This window comes from Orycteropus afer, unplaced genomic scaffold (genome assembly GCF_000298275.1).
Source record: "Orycteropus afer afer isolate SDZICR_OR568_19922 unplaced genomic scaffold, OryAfe1.0 scaffold00205, whole genome shotgun sequence".
In the NCBI taxonomy this organism is placed as follows: Eukaryota; Metazoa; Chordata; class Mammalia; order Tubulidentata; family Orycteropodidae; genus Orycteropus; species Orycteropus afer.
The window spans coordinates 3,780,456-3,793,313 of NW_006921792.1; positions in this window are offsets into that span (position 1 = coordinate 3,780,456).

The window sequence follows — 12,858 nt, forward strand, 5'->3', positions numbered from 1 at the left end:
TCTTTGCCTGGTTTTGGTATCAAGGTTATGCTTGCTTCATAAAATGAATTAGGAAGGATTCCATCCTTTTGTATGGTTTGGAATAGTTTGAGTAGGATTGGAGTCAGTTCTCTGAATGTTTGGTAGAATTCTCTGGTGAAACCATCTGGGCCAGGATTTTTGGTTGTTGTTGTTGGTAATTTTTTTATGACTTGTTCAATAGCTTCTTTTGTAGGGGTCTGTTCAATTTTTCCACCTCAGCCCGTATTATTTTAGCTGGGTAGTGTGTTTCTAGAAATCTGTCCATTCTTGATTTTTAAATTTGTTGGAGTACAGTTCTTCATAGTATCCCTATATTATCTTTTACACTCAGATGGTTCTGTTGTGATGCTGCCCAAATTGTTTCTTATTCATGATATTTGTATTCTCTCCCTCTTCCTTTGTTAATTTGCCAGAGGTTTGTCAATTTTATGAATCTTTTCAAAAAATCAACTTCTAGTCTTGTTGATTTTTTTTTCTATTGTGTCTCTATTTTCTGTTTCATTTATTTCTGCTTAAATGTTTATTATCCTTTCTTCTGGTGACTGTGGGCTTTTCTTGCTGTTCTTTTTCAAATTGTTGAAGATGTTTGTTTAAAGTGTTGATTTTGGCACTTTCTTCCTTTTTGATGTGTGCATTTATTGCTATAAATTGGCCTCTGATCACTGCTTTGGCTGTGTCCCAAAGATTTTGATATATTGTGTTTTCATTCTCATTTGATTCAAGGAATCTTTTAATTTCATTTTTTATTTCTTCTCTTACCCTGTCTTTCTTAAGGAGGGTGTTGTTCAGTTTCTGTGTCTTTGCTCTTTTTCCATTGATCTTCCTATTGTTGATTTCTACTTTGATAACATTGTGATTTGAGAAGATGCTTTGCAGTATTTCAATGTTTTTAAATTTATTAAGGTTTGCTTTATGGCTTAACATATGGTCTATCATGGAGAATATTCCATATGCACTGGAAAAGAATGCAATTGTGCTATTGTTGGGTAAAGTGCCCTATAGATGTCTATAAGATCAAATTGGTGAATCGTATTGTTTAGTTCTTCTGTGTCTTTGTTGAATTTCTTTCCAGTTGTTCTATCTTTCATTGAAAGTAGTGTATTAAAATCTCTTACTATGACTGTGGAGTCATCTATTTGTGTTTTCAATTCTCTTAAAGTCTGATTTATGTATTTTGGGGTTCTTTCATTGGGTCCATAGATATTTATTATGGGGATATCTTCTTGTTTGATTGATCCTTTGATCAATATATCATGTCCTGCCTTGCCTCTTATGGTGGTTTTTGCCTTACAGTCAGTTTTATCAGAAATTAATATTTCACTCCTGCTCTTTTTTGATTGCCATTTACTTGATATAACTTTTTCCAACTTTTGATTTTTAGTATATTTTTGTCTTTGTCTCTAAGCTGTATCTCTTGTAGACAGCATATTGATGGGTTATGTTTTATTATCTATTCTGCAACTCTCTGTCTCTTGGGTGATGCTTTTAATCCATTGACATTCAGTGTAATTATCAAGGTCCCTATTCTTAACCATATCTTACATCAACTTTTCTTGCACAGTATCCTGAGGAAGGGGGCACAAATCACATAAGAATACTTGAACTGTGCAAGATTTTATGACTTTGTAAGGTATATTCCAGCATCCATCTTTAGAAAGCTGTAAGTATTACAGAGATTAACTTTTTATTCAGACAACATTCTATATTGCTTCTACCCTTTGATCCTAGTTTTACCCAGTGGAATTACATAGCTTAACTCCAATCCCTTTTGCACACAACAATATCATAACTTTATCTTTTTTCTCTTGGTTTACATTTCTCTAAACCCTGAGTGGAAAATGTTGTGACTTAAAAGTTAATATCCAGAAAGCTGTTGTTTGTATTAATAAGAAATATAGGGTTATTCAGATGTACAGTGAAAGTTCAGGAATATAACATCTATGTGCCATTGTTGAAAACAGTGTTTGAATAAATATCCAAGTAGTTTGAGAATTTAACTTAAACTAAAAATTAGAAGCTAGGTTATAAAATGATTTATGACAAACATCAAAATCATGTATTTATAAAACTAAATATGTTAAATAATCTTGAAACATAATATTATGTTTATAAATAGCATAATTTGTTGTGGTAGTTAAGTTTGCATGTCAACTTGGCTGGGCCTGGTTGAGAGGCTAGGGAGCTGCATGTAGTTATTCCCCATGGTGAGACTGGTAATTAACTCAATGGTGAAACCTATTGGAGCAGCTCAATAGGTGCTTTAGGGATGTGGTCTGCTTTCCATATAAAGGAAACAGCTTCAGGAACAGTCTCTAGACTTTTGGTATGCTTGAACACTGCACGTAGCCATGTTGTTGTTCAACAGCCTGCTATGCCCTGCCGATCTTGAGACTTCTATTGGACTTAAATTAGTGGCCTGCCATGTTGTTTGGTAACATTGGGACTGTGTTTTTTACTTATAAATCTTGGGCTTGTTTGCCTTAGCAGGCACCAGCTGTCTGAAAGAAAAAAAGCCTCCAGCTTTAGTGGGCCAGGAACAGGAGGCAGAGCTGAAGCCCAACATTGAGGGGCTTTCACTCATCCCCTAGAACCTGGTACTTTGAACTTGGACTTAGAACCTCCAAAATTATAAGAAAATAAACTTCAGTTTGTTAAAGCCATCCCATTTGTGGTATATTCTTATCAGAGTGGCACTAGGTAACCAGAAGATTTATTAATATTTTAAAGTTCTAAACATACATATTTAGAAAGAAGAGGATGGGGAACGTAAAAGTATGAAAAATTCCTTCTCTTACGTACAACACAATTAAAAGATATTTTATCTTTCTTGTATTAAAACAATGTTTAGTTCTGATTTTTTTCTAAAAAGTTAAAGACAAGTTCAAACATGATATATCTCTTCTAAAACATTAAAGATAAAAACAAATACTTTTGGGTTACATCAATAAATGTGCTAAATTTCCCATTTTTTTTAAAGATCCTAATAACTTAAAAGGAACAAAAAAAAAACCCTAATATATGCTGCTTACAAGAAAATTACATAATATGAGATGAAAATAGGAACAACTGAAGCAAAATGAAACAAAATGTCACCACCAACAAAATAGCATCAGGAATGGCAGTATTAATTTTAGACATGGAATATAAGGTAAATAATAAACTCAAAGAAGAAAGTTTGTATGAATAAAGGTTATAATAAGTAATGATATCACAGTCAAAAACCTTTGGAACTGAAATAATTTAACATCAAAATATGTGTAATGAAGCACAATGGTAATCAAACAGAAACATATCATTAGTCTGATAATTTAATACATTAAGTTTTTCATAGATCAAGTGGAAAGGCAGACATTAGGTCATAGGAAATTAATAAGATTAATGAGATAAATATTGAACTATGTACCATCCTAATAGGGAATTCATCTTCTTTTCAGTTGCCCATAGTTCATTAACTGATGATGAAGACTACTGTAAATAAATAAATAATTTAATTCCAGAAACATTGCACCTTGTACAAAACAGATGATCTTACCTAAAGCCAATAAAATAAAATTGATTTTTTTTAAAACCTTCTAAATTCTATTGAGTTTAAGGAAAAAACAAAAACTAAAATTCCGTAATTGAAGCCTATCTTAGATGTCAAAATAATTGAAACACTTTATTGAAAAAAACTTATGAGGTATAATCAAATATCTCTTCACTATCACATTTAAAGTTTCAAAAGCTTTCTTTCTTGGACAGTAATGATAAAAGAATAAGGGAAACAAAGTTTTATATTAGAAAATTCAAAAAGAAATTATCCAACAAATTCCATGAAAGATAATAAAGAAATAGTACATATACAAAAAGAGAAACCAATGAATTTAAATGTGAATTAATAAATGAACCTAAAAACTTGTTCTTTGATGATAATAAAACTAAAACAGGTAAACTGTATTGGAAAAGCTACTAAAGCAAGTAAAATGTAGATTTCCAAAATTATAAATGGAAAAGATGAGATTGTTTTTCATACATGAATTTATTATATTGAATCTATTTATGAAGTCTTTATAACATTCCAATTATATAATTCCAATAGGCAAATATATTATGTTTCAATTACTGTAGCTTTATGTTTAGGAGCTCTGGTGGCATAGTGCCTAAGGTATGTGACTGCTATCCAGAAGGTTGGCGGTTCAAACCCACCAGCCACTCCTTGGAAGGAAAGTTGGTTAATCTATTTCAGTGGTGATACCACCTCAGAAACCCAAGGAGGGGTCACTATGAGTTGGATCCGACTGCATAACAGCGGTTTAGCTTTATGTTTTGGTATTTGATAGGGCAAGATCCTAGATTAATAATTGAACATAGATTGAAAATCATGATCCAGTGTTTAATCTTTATGAACTTGAATTTTATATTGTTAAAAACCTTAATATTCACTGAGACTTTACTTGATCCATAACAAATCTATAAGTTAATTTGGAAGTGATTGACATTTATAAAATTTCATCTACATCTATAGCAAATGGACATGCCCACCCATTTATTTCCAACTTGTTATAGTTGTATGTTTACCAATAAGGCTTTGCTTTTTCTTTATATTTCACTTATTTCTTATTAATGTTAGCCTCAAGTGTGTTTTATTCATTTTGCCACCAAAACATTTCTAGTTATTTGTAATGGCATAATACTAACAAAAAAAATCTTTTTTAAAAAGCACTTTAATCATATTATTAACAAGTAATAATAATTTCAACTATTACCATTATTTATTTGTTTTACAGTGGTTGAGTTCCTATAATATAAGGTAACAAAAGCATGTAATATGAATATCTCAGCATGTAGCTGGAAAAGCAGACTAATTTTGAAAATGAAATATTGAAGGTAGGGATCATTGAGATCAAAGGATTAGTTTTGGAGAGGAATAAAAATAATAATTCTGTTACCAACGATAATGGATAAAAATATGCAGAAGCATTGTAACATTAGGAGGTGAAGAATGTGTGTAAATTGAAGGAGTTTAGAATATATGCCTAAAGCATTAAACATAAAATAGTGGATTATTCCCCATATAGAAGCCATTCATTGACAAGCCATTTCTAAGTAAATGTAATGTTTTAGCACAGTGGTGTGGGCAAATTAGTTTTTCTATTGGTTAAAAAAAAAAAAAAAAAAAAAAAAACCTGTAAATAGTAAATTATTTTTAAATGTTAAAAACCACTTAAAATAAGCATTTTTTAAGTAATTGGACATATGTTGTTGTTGCTATGTGCTGTCGAGCTGGCCCCAACTCATAGTGACCCCTCCTTGGGTTTCTGAAGTGGTATCACTATGGAACTAGATTGCTCAACTTTCCTTCCGAGGAGTGGCTGATGGGTTTGAGCCATCAGCCTTCTGGTTAGCAGTCAAGTGCCTTAGGCACTATGCTACTAGAGCTCCTAATAGGACATATAGAAACATGGAATTTAGAAATGGCCTTGATTTTTTAAATTGAAGACAAAATAAATAGGGTGTCCAGCAATTTCATTCATTTGGAAGCCAACAGAGATACTATATTGTATAACTCAAAAACTCACTGCCATTGAGTCGGATCCGACTCATAGCAACACTTCCATGGGTTTCTGAGGCAGTAGCACTATGGAAATAGATTGCCCAATCTTCCTTATGAGGAGTGGCTGGTAAGTGGGTTTGAACCGCCAGCCTTCTGGTTAGCAGTCAGATGCCTTAGGCATTATACCACCAGAGCTCCCATTATATTGCATAGTGCATCTAAAACTCTCTTCCTTAATGGATTTCACAAGATATGCTCCCGCATAGTTAAAGTAAACTTCTGTATTTATATAATGGTTTTTGAGAGGCTCCTTGGGAATTCTTATCCTTTACAAAATCCCTGTAAAATGAGTAAGAAAAAAGGGCCAATGTCATCATTTCGTAGGAGCTCTGGTAGCATAGTGCCTAAGGCATTTGACTGCTAACCAGAAGGCTGGCAGTTCAAACTCACCAGCCACTCCTTGGAAGGATGGTTGGGCAATCTACTTCCGTAGTGATACTGCATCGGAAGCACAAGGAGTGGTCACTATGAGGGGTTTGACTTGATGGCAGTGAGTTTGGTTTTGGTTTTATCACCATTTCGCAGATGAAACCATCAAGACACTCATTTCAGTGGTTAGCAGAACACACTAAGAGTGTTCAAGATGGGAAGACCAAAAATAATCTGATTGTTAGGTGCCTTATAAAGAGGATACTCCCATACTCTCAAATGGAGAGGTCCCACAGGAGCGCTAAGAGTCAGAATTGACTAAACAACAATAGGTTATCCCTTACTGTTTTTGTCTAAAATTTTCAATATTACCATTTAAATAAAAGTAAACAAAAATTAGTCTAATACACACATCATTCTTATTTCCACAAATCCAAAGTGTATTGCTGATCAGTGACTGTCTAAAATTATTTTTCCTATATATGAGATCTTTTCCATATAATTTAGCATATTTGAAAAAATTGGAAAGTAATTTCAGTGGGAAATAAGGCCAGGCCAACTCCATTGCTGTGAATATTAATTAGTCAACCAATCCAATAGGAAAATAGAATCATCCAAATCTGGAATGGTTGCTAAATTCCATAATTAATTGGATAAATTAAGGGCTTCTACTCCTCAAAGAGGAGCTCCAGTAGCATAGTACCTAAGGCATCTGACTGTTAACCAGAAGGCTGGCAGTTCAAACCCACCAGCACTCCTCAGAAGGAAGGTTGGGCAATATACTTTTGTAATGATACTGCCTTCAAAACCCAAGGAGGGGTTGTTATGAGTCAGGTTTGAGTTGGGGGCAGTGAGTTTTTTTTTTTTTTTTTTAACTCCTCAAAGAGGAGCTCTGGTGGTGTAGTGCCTAAGGCATTTGACTGCTAACCAGAAGGCTGGAGGTTCAAACCCACCAGCCACACCTTGGAGAAAAGACTGAGCAATCTACTTCCATAGGGATACTCCTTCAGAAACCCAAGGTCAGATCTGACTATATGGCAGTGAGTTTACTCCTCCAAGAGAGACAACATGGCATTTAAAACATGTGGCTTATCTCTCTGTGTTTGTTCTGTTGTACATAGGGTCGCTATGAGTTGGAGTTGATTTGAATGGCACCTAACAACAACAACATCTCTACTGATATGAACATATTTGTCATCCTAAAGTCATTGCTTTTTGTCCCATTCCATCAACAAAATGATACATAAACTAATTTATTGGATAAAATTGAACTGCAATAAATTTGGGCAGCTAACTATATTATCCATTTCCTATTCAAAAATCTTAGGACTTTACAAAGACCATTGCAGCCTTAAGTCAAATTGTCAGAAGCTTAGGTACATATGACATGATTACTTTGCCGTTAGGAAATACTTGGGAGCAGAGGAACACACCTATTATAAAACCCTATAGGCAGCCATGCCAAAGCTCTACTTGATTGAATATGAAAAATTAAATAACATTTATTTTTATAAAATAGTGAAATGAGTGAGTTTGATCTGTAGGGTCATTTCCATTTAGTGCCTTTTCAGCTTCCTGTATTGATTCAAATAAATTCCCCTTAAGAAAAGTTCCTTGCTTAACCATGTCAGTTTTGAGAAATAATGATTTTTTATGAACAAACCTGAATTAAAGATCAGACCTAAATAAACTTTTGCAATCCCAAGAAGGAGTTACTAATAATCGATGTCAGTTATGGAAGGAATAATAGACAGCAAGTTTTCTAGAGCTACTTAAGACTATCTTATTATTCAGAACCCACCTCACACACACACACACACACACACACACACACATACACACGTGCAGATAAATGTATCAAGCCATATATTCACCTAAAGAATTTGTGGGAAAATATTTTGTTAGAAACAATGTTGTTGTCGTTCTTATGTGCTGCTGAGTCGAACCCGACTCAGAGAGACCCCTCCTTGGGTTTCTGAAGCAGTATCACTACAGAAGTAGATTGCTCAACCTTACTTCCGAGGAGTGGCTGGTGGGTTTGAACCGCCAGCCTTCTGGTTAGCAGTCAAGTGCTTTAGGCACTACTCTACCAGAGCTCCTAGAAACAATAAGAAACAAACATATTACTTTACTATATATTTATATTTATTTAGGAATATATACCACCACCACTACCTCAAAAAAAAGAAAAAAAAAGTAAAATAATTGCCATTGAGTTGATTCTTTAGGACAGAGTAGAACTGCCCCATAGGGATTCCAAGGCTGTAAATCTTTATGGAAGTTGCCTGCCATATCCTTCTCCCACAGAGTGGCTGGTAGTTTCAAATGGCTGACCTTTCAGGTTAGCAGCTAAGTGCTTTAACCATTGTCCTACTAGAACTCTTTATCTCTCTCTCTCTCTCTCTCTTTATATATATATATATATATATGTTAAATTTATTTGTGGCTATTTTAATCATGAGAAAATCTTAAGAACTTTATAAAAAAACCTTGAAGTAATTAAACCTAAAAACATATTTTTCTTCTGATGAAAAATATGTTTATGCTGAAAAGGAAGTTTAATATATTTAATACTGATCAGACCAGAAACTGAGTTCAAATCAGCTTTAACCTTCAAGTTTCTAGCATAACCATTGCTAGAAATGTGTTTACTGTGTTTATGGCAAGTGAATTGCAATAGGAATTATTTAAAACAAAAGTAGAAGGAAAAAAGCAATAGTTGGGCAGTCTAAATTTTCTTTCTTTTTTTTTTTTTCTTTTTATAATCATGTGCTTTACAAAAGGATCCTTGAATTAATGGGCCATAAGAGATTTTTCTGAACTGAAGTAGGTTGATTGAATAATCAAATTCCACAGTCTAATGGAAATAATAAACCTCCTAAAGCCCAACCCTGCAAAAAAAAAAATCCACTTGAGTTTTATTGGAGAAAATTTTATATCAATGCTTAATGAGATGACAAGCATGCATGAATAATTATTTTTACTTACTATTCTCATTAAAGGAAAAAAAAGAGTTATCATTCATTTCAGAAGTAAAAATTCTTTCTCTATCATTACCATTAACTTGAATTATTCTATATTTTAAAAACTAAATCCATTTAAATCATTACTTGAAATAATAGAAGAAATACGCAATTTTAATTGAACAAAAGGGGGCCACTTTTGTCTTACGTTTTCAACAAAGGAGCTAAAATATCCTGATAGAAGAGGCAACATTTGGGTGCCATGACTATTCTGCACTTTGGCACTTATTCTCAGTTATAAAGGAACTGTATATAAAGGCAAGAAAATGTTGTTTCTTACCAACAGCAAGGACTTAAATTTGTCAAAAGTCACAATGGTGAATAAAAATCCTAGCCCTTGTCCTCAAGGACCTTGTAAGTAGTGTCTAGTAAAGTGCTGGATTGGTATCTCTGGATGTTAGTAGCACACTTTTGAGTCCCTATAACATAAGTGGGGAGCTCTGGTAGCATAGTGCCTAAGGCACTTGACTGCTAACCAGAAGGCTGACGGTTCAAACCCACCAGCCACTCCTCGGAAGGAAGGTTGGGCAATCCTACTTCTGTAGTGATACTGCCTCGGAAACCCAAGGAGGGGTCGCTATGAGTCGGGGCCGACTCGAAGGCAAATAACATAACATAACATAACATAACATAACATAACATAACATAACATAACATAAGTGACCTAAATATCACTATTTAAAAATATATATATGTATATGCAGAGAGACTGCTTTAGAGAGAATGAAGTAGATGTATTCCCCCACCCCCTTTCTCCAACCAAATACATCAATTATTTTGCAGTCTTCTTTATTCATTGTCCAGCTCCCACATACATATGCAAAAGGGAGCTCTGGGGGCATAGTGCCTAAGGCATTTGACTGCTAACCAGAAAGCTGGTGGTTCAAAGTCACCAGCCACTACTCAGGAGGAAGATTGGGCAATCTACTTGTGTAGAGATATTGCCTCGAAAAGCCAAGGATGGGTCGCTGAATCAGAAAACGACTCAGCATATGAAGCTATTGAAAATACCATGGCTTGGGGCTGGTGCACCTTAGTCTTCAAACTGATATCTTTGTTCTTTAATGCTTGAAGGAGTTCTCATACTTTACAGTAGAACCATTTGCCATTCTAAGTTAATATTTCTCTGATGTTGAATCTTGAGTTATATTTTAATACAAAGAACCAAATAGTCTAATCAAAGCAATCATGTGAAAACATATAGCATATTTACTATATATAATTATACATAGCATAAATATATAATAATATCAGAAAATGTTATGCTACAAAGAACCTTAAAAATTCTCTCCTTCAACACCCAATTCATATCAATGAAGATATTAGAGCAAAAAGTTTGAGTTATACATTGAGTAGTTAGGAGCTCTGGTAGCATAGTGCCTAAGGCACTTGACTGCTAACCAGGAGGCTGGCAGTTCAAACCCACCAGCCACTCTTCGGAAGGAAGATGAGGCAATGAACTTCCATAGTGATACTGCCTCGGAAACCCAAGTAGGGGTCGCTATGAGTTGGGTCCTACTCAACGGCAAATAACAACAACAACAACAACAGTGATAATGCAAGATAAGGAATTCCAGGTCTCCAAGCTCTGGTGGCATAGTGCCTAAGGCATCTGACTGCTAACCAGAAGGCTGGCAGTTCAAACCACCACCACTCCTCAAAAGGAAGGTTGGACAATCTACTTCTGTAGTGATACTACCTCGGAAACCCAAGGAGGGGTCACTATGAGTCAGATTCAACTTGATGGCAGTGTTTTTTTGTTTGTTTATTTGTTTTTTTACTAAATAATTATGCCTCAATAAAGGGTAACATGAATGCCTCCAAAGCATAATTTAAATTGCCCATTAATCTACAGGGTAACATCAATTAATCACTTCATTTTCTCATATTCTAAATAAATAAAGTAAGCTAGCATTCAACAAGTATAGTAAAGATTTTTTAAGTGACTAACTGTCAAGCAACAGGGAAGCATATTCAGAGCATGTATCAAACCTAAATTTCCTCTTAGTGTAACTCAAAAAAGAGAAAACAAAACAAACCACACGGGTATTATTTTCCTCAATAAACAGGTGGGAAAAATAAGGCAGAGAGAATTTAATGGATATTTTCACAGAATTATAGTACATATATTGATTTTCATGATATTTCTTTTATGAGAGCACAGTTTCATTAAATTTAAAAGTACACTGTAGGATATTGACAGGTGCCCAATGAGAAAGTCTGTCAACAAGCATTTATTGACCACTTAACTCTCCAGGGCATTGTACTAAACACAATGGGACATCACAAAAGAAATGGAACCTTGACCCTTGACCTTATGGAAATGAAAAGTAATGGCTGATGTATCCCAATAATTTAAAATTTGTGATAATCTCTCCTTCTGCATGACTGAGGAAATGTTCTTATTTCCTTCACTCAATCAAGAATATTCCTGAGTATTCTCAGTGGTAGATTAAACAATTCTTCTTATTTGCATTATATTTTCAACTATATTTTAATATTTTCCTTCCTGGAAATTAAATATATGTTAAACAAAGAAATTTTTTTCTCAGATTTAAATGACAAGGCTGACTACTAAGGTGGTGAGAAAAAAGGAAAAAAAAAAACAAAAAAAACTGCCATTGAGTCAATTCCAACTCATAGCTCCACATATTGGGTTTCCAAGGAGGTAAATCCTTGTGGAAATAGACTGCCCATTCAGATTGCCCTTTCTGAGGGACGGCTTGTGGGTTTGAACCACCAACCTTCTGGTTAGCAATCAAATCCCTTAAACACTGCACCACCAGAGCTTCTTGACTAAGGTTAAAAAACATTTAAAAAACTCATTGCCATTGAGTCAGTTCCAACTCATAGCGAACCCTCCTTGAGTTTCCAAAGCAGTATCTCTACAGAAGTAGATTACCCAGTCTTTTGAGGAGAGGAGGTGGGTATGAATGCCAACCTTCTGGTAGACAGTAAAATGCCTTAGGCACTATGCCACCAGAGTAGGAGTTAAAATCCCAGTGTCTGAAAACAGGATAATTCAGATAAATGCTATTTCTACCACTCTAACCTTGTGGCCTAGTGATATACTCATCTTCTCCCAGGCTCAGGTCTCAGTTTCCTCATTCATTAAACTGGGATCACGACAGTCTAACAGTTTCCTCATTTATTAAACTGGGATCACGACAGTCTAACCTCATAACATAATTGTGTGAATTATAAAACATTTAAGTGTTTGGCATACTTTCTGGTACATAGTAGATGTTCTGTAAATTTTAGCTATTAGCAGCAACAGTAATATTAATAATTACTATTATTATTTCTAAAGTATGTCAGAATATATGAAATAAAATTTGTAATTAGGTGCTATTTCATCTGCATTGTTGGAATATGGCAATGAAACAGAATTACAAATAACTAAAATGTGCAAAAAGTTTGTCCCTAACCATTCCCTATGAACTATTTCTTAGTAAACCATATCCAGTTTTTCAGAATGATGACTACTTTTAAGCCCCTTGATTTATCTGCCTAGATGAAAGAAAGACACAGATGTATTTATTTCCCATCCAGTGCAAAGGCTATATCATCATGATATTCAATGAAGAAATATCTTACAGTTTGTAGGAATTGATAGCTTTTAGAAGCACTTTCAACCCCATAAGAAGGTTCACTTTCATCATATCTATTTCTTCACTTATGTATAAAGGTATCAGAAAATCTGTCTTTTTAGGTGGGGACCAGGTTTGCTGGTCCAATAGAGCCTGGTGAAACCACTGAGACTATGGCTCTGAGCTGCCCTTCAGGTCTGGAATTGAACCCACAACTGTGGTTTCCAGCCAAACAAAGTACAGGCAAGTGAGTTAAACATTT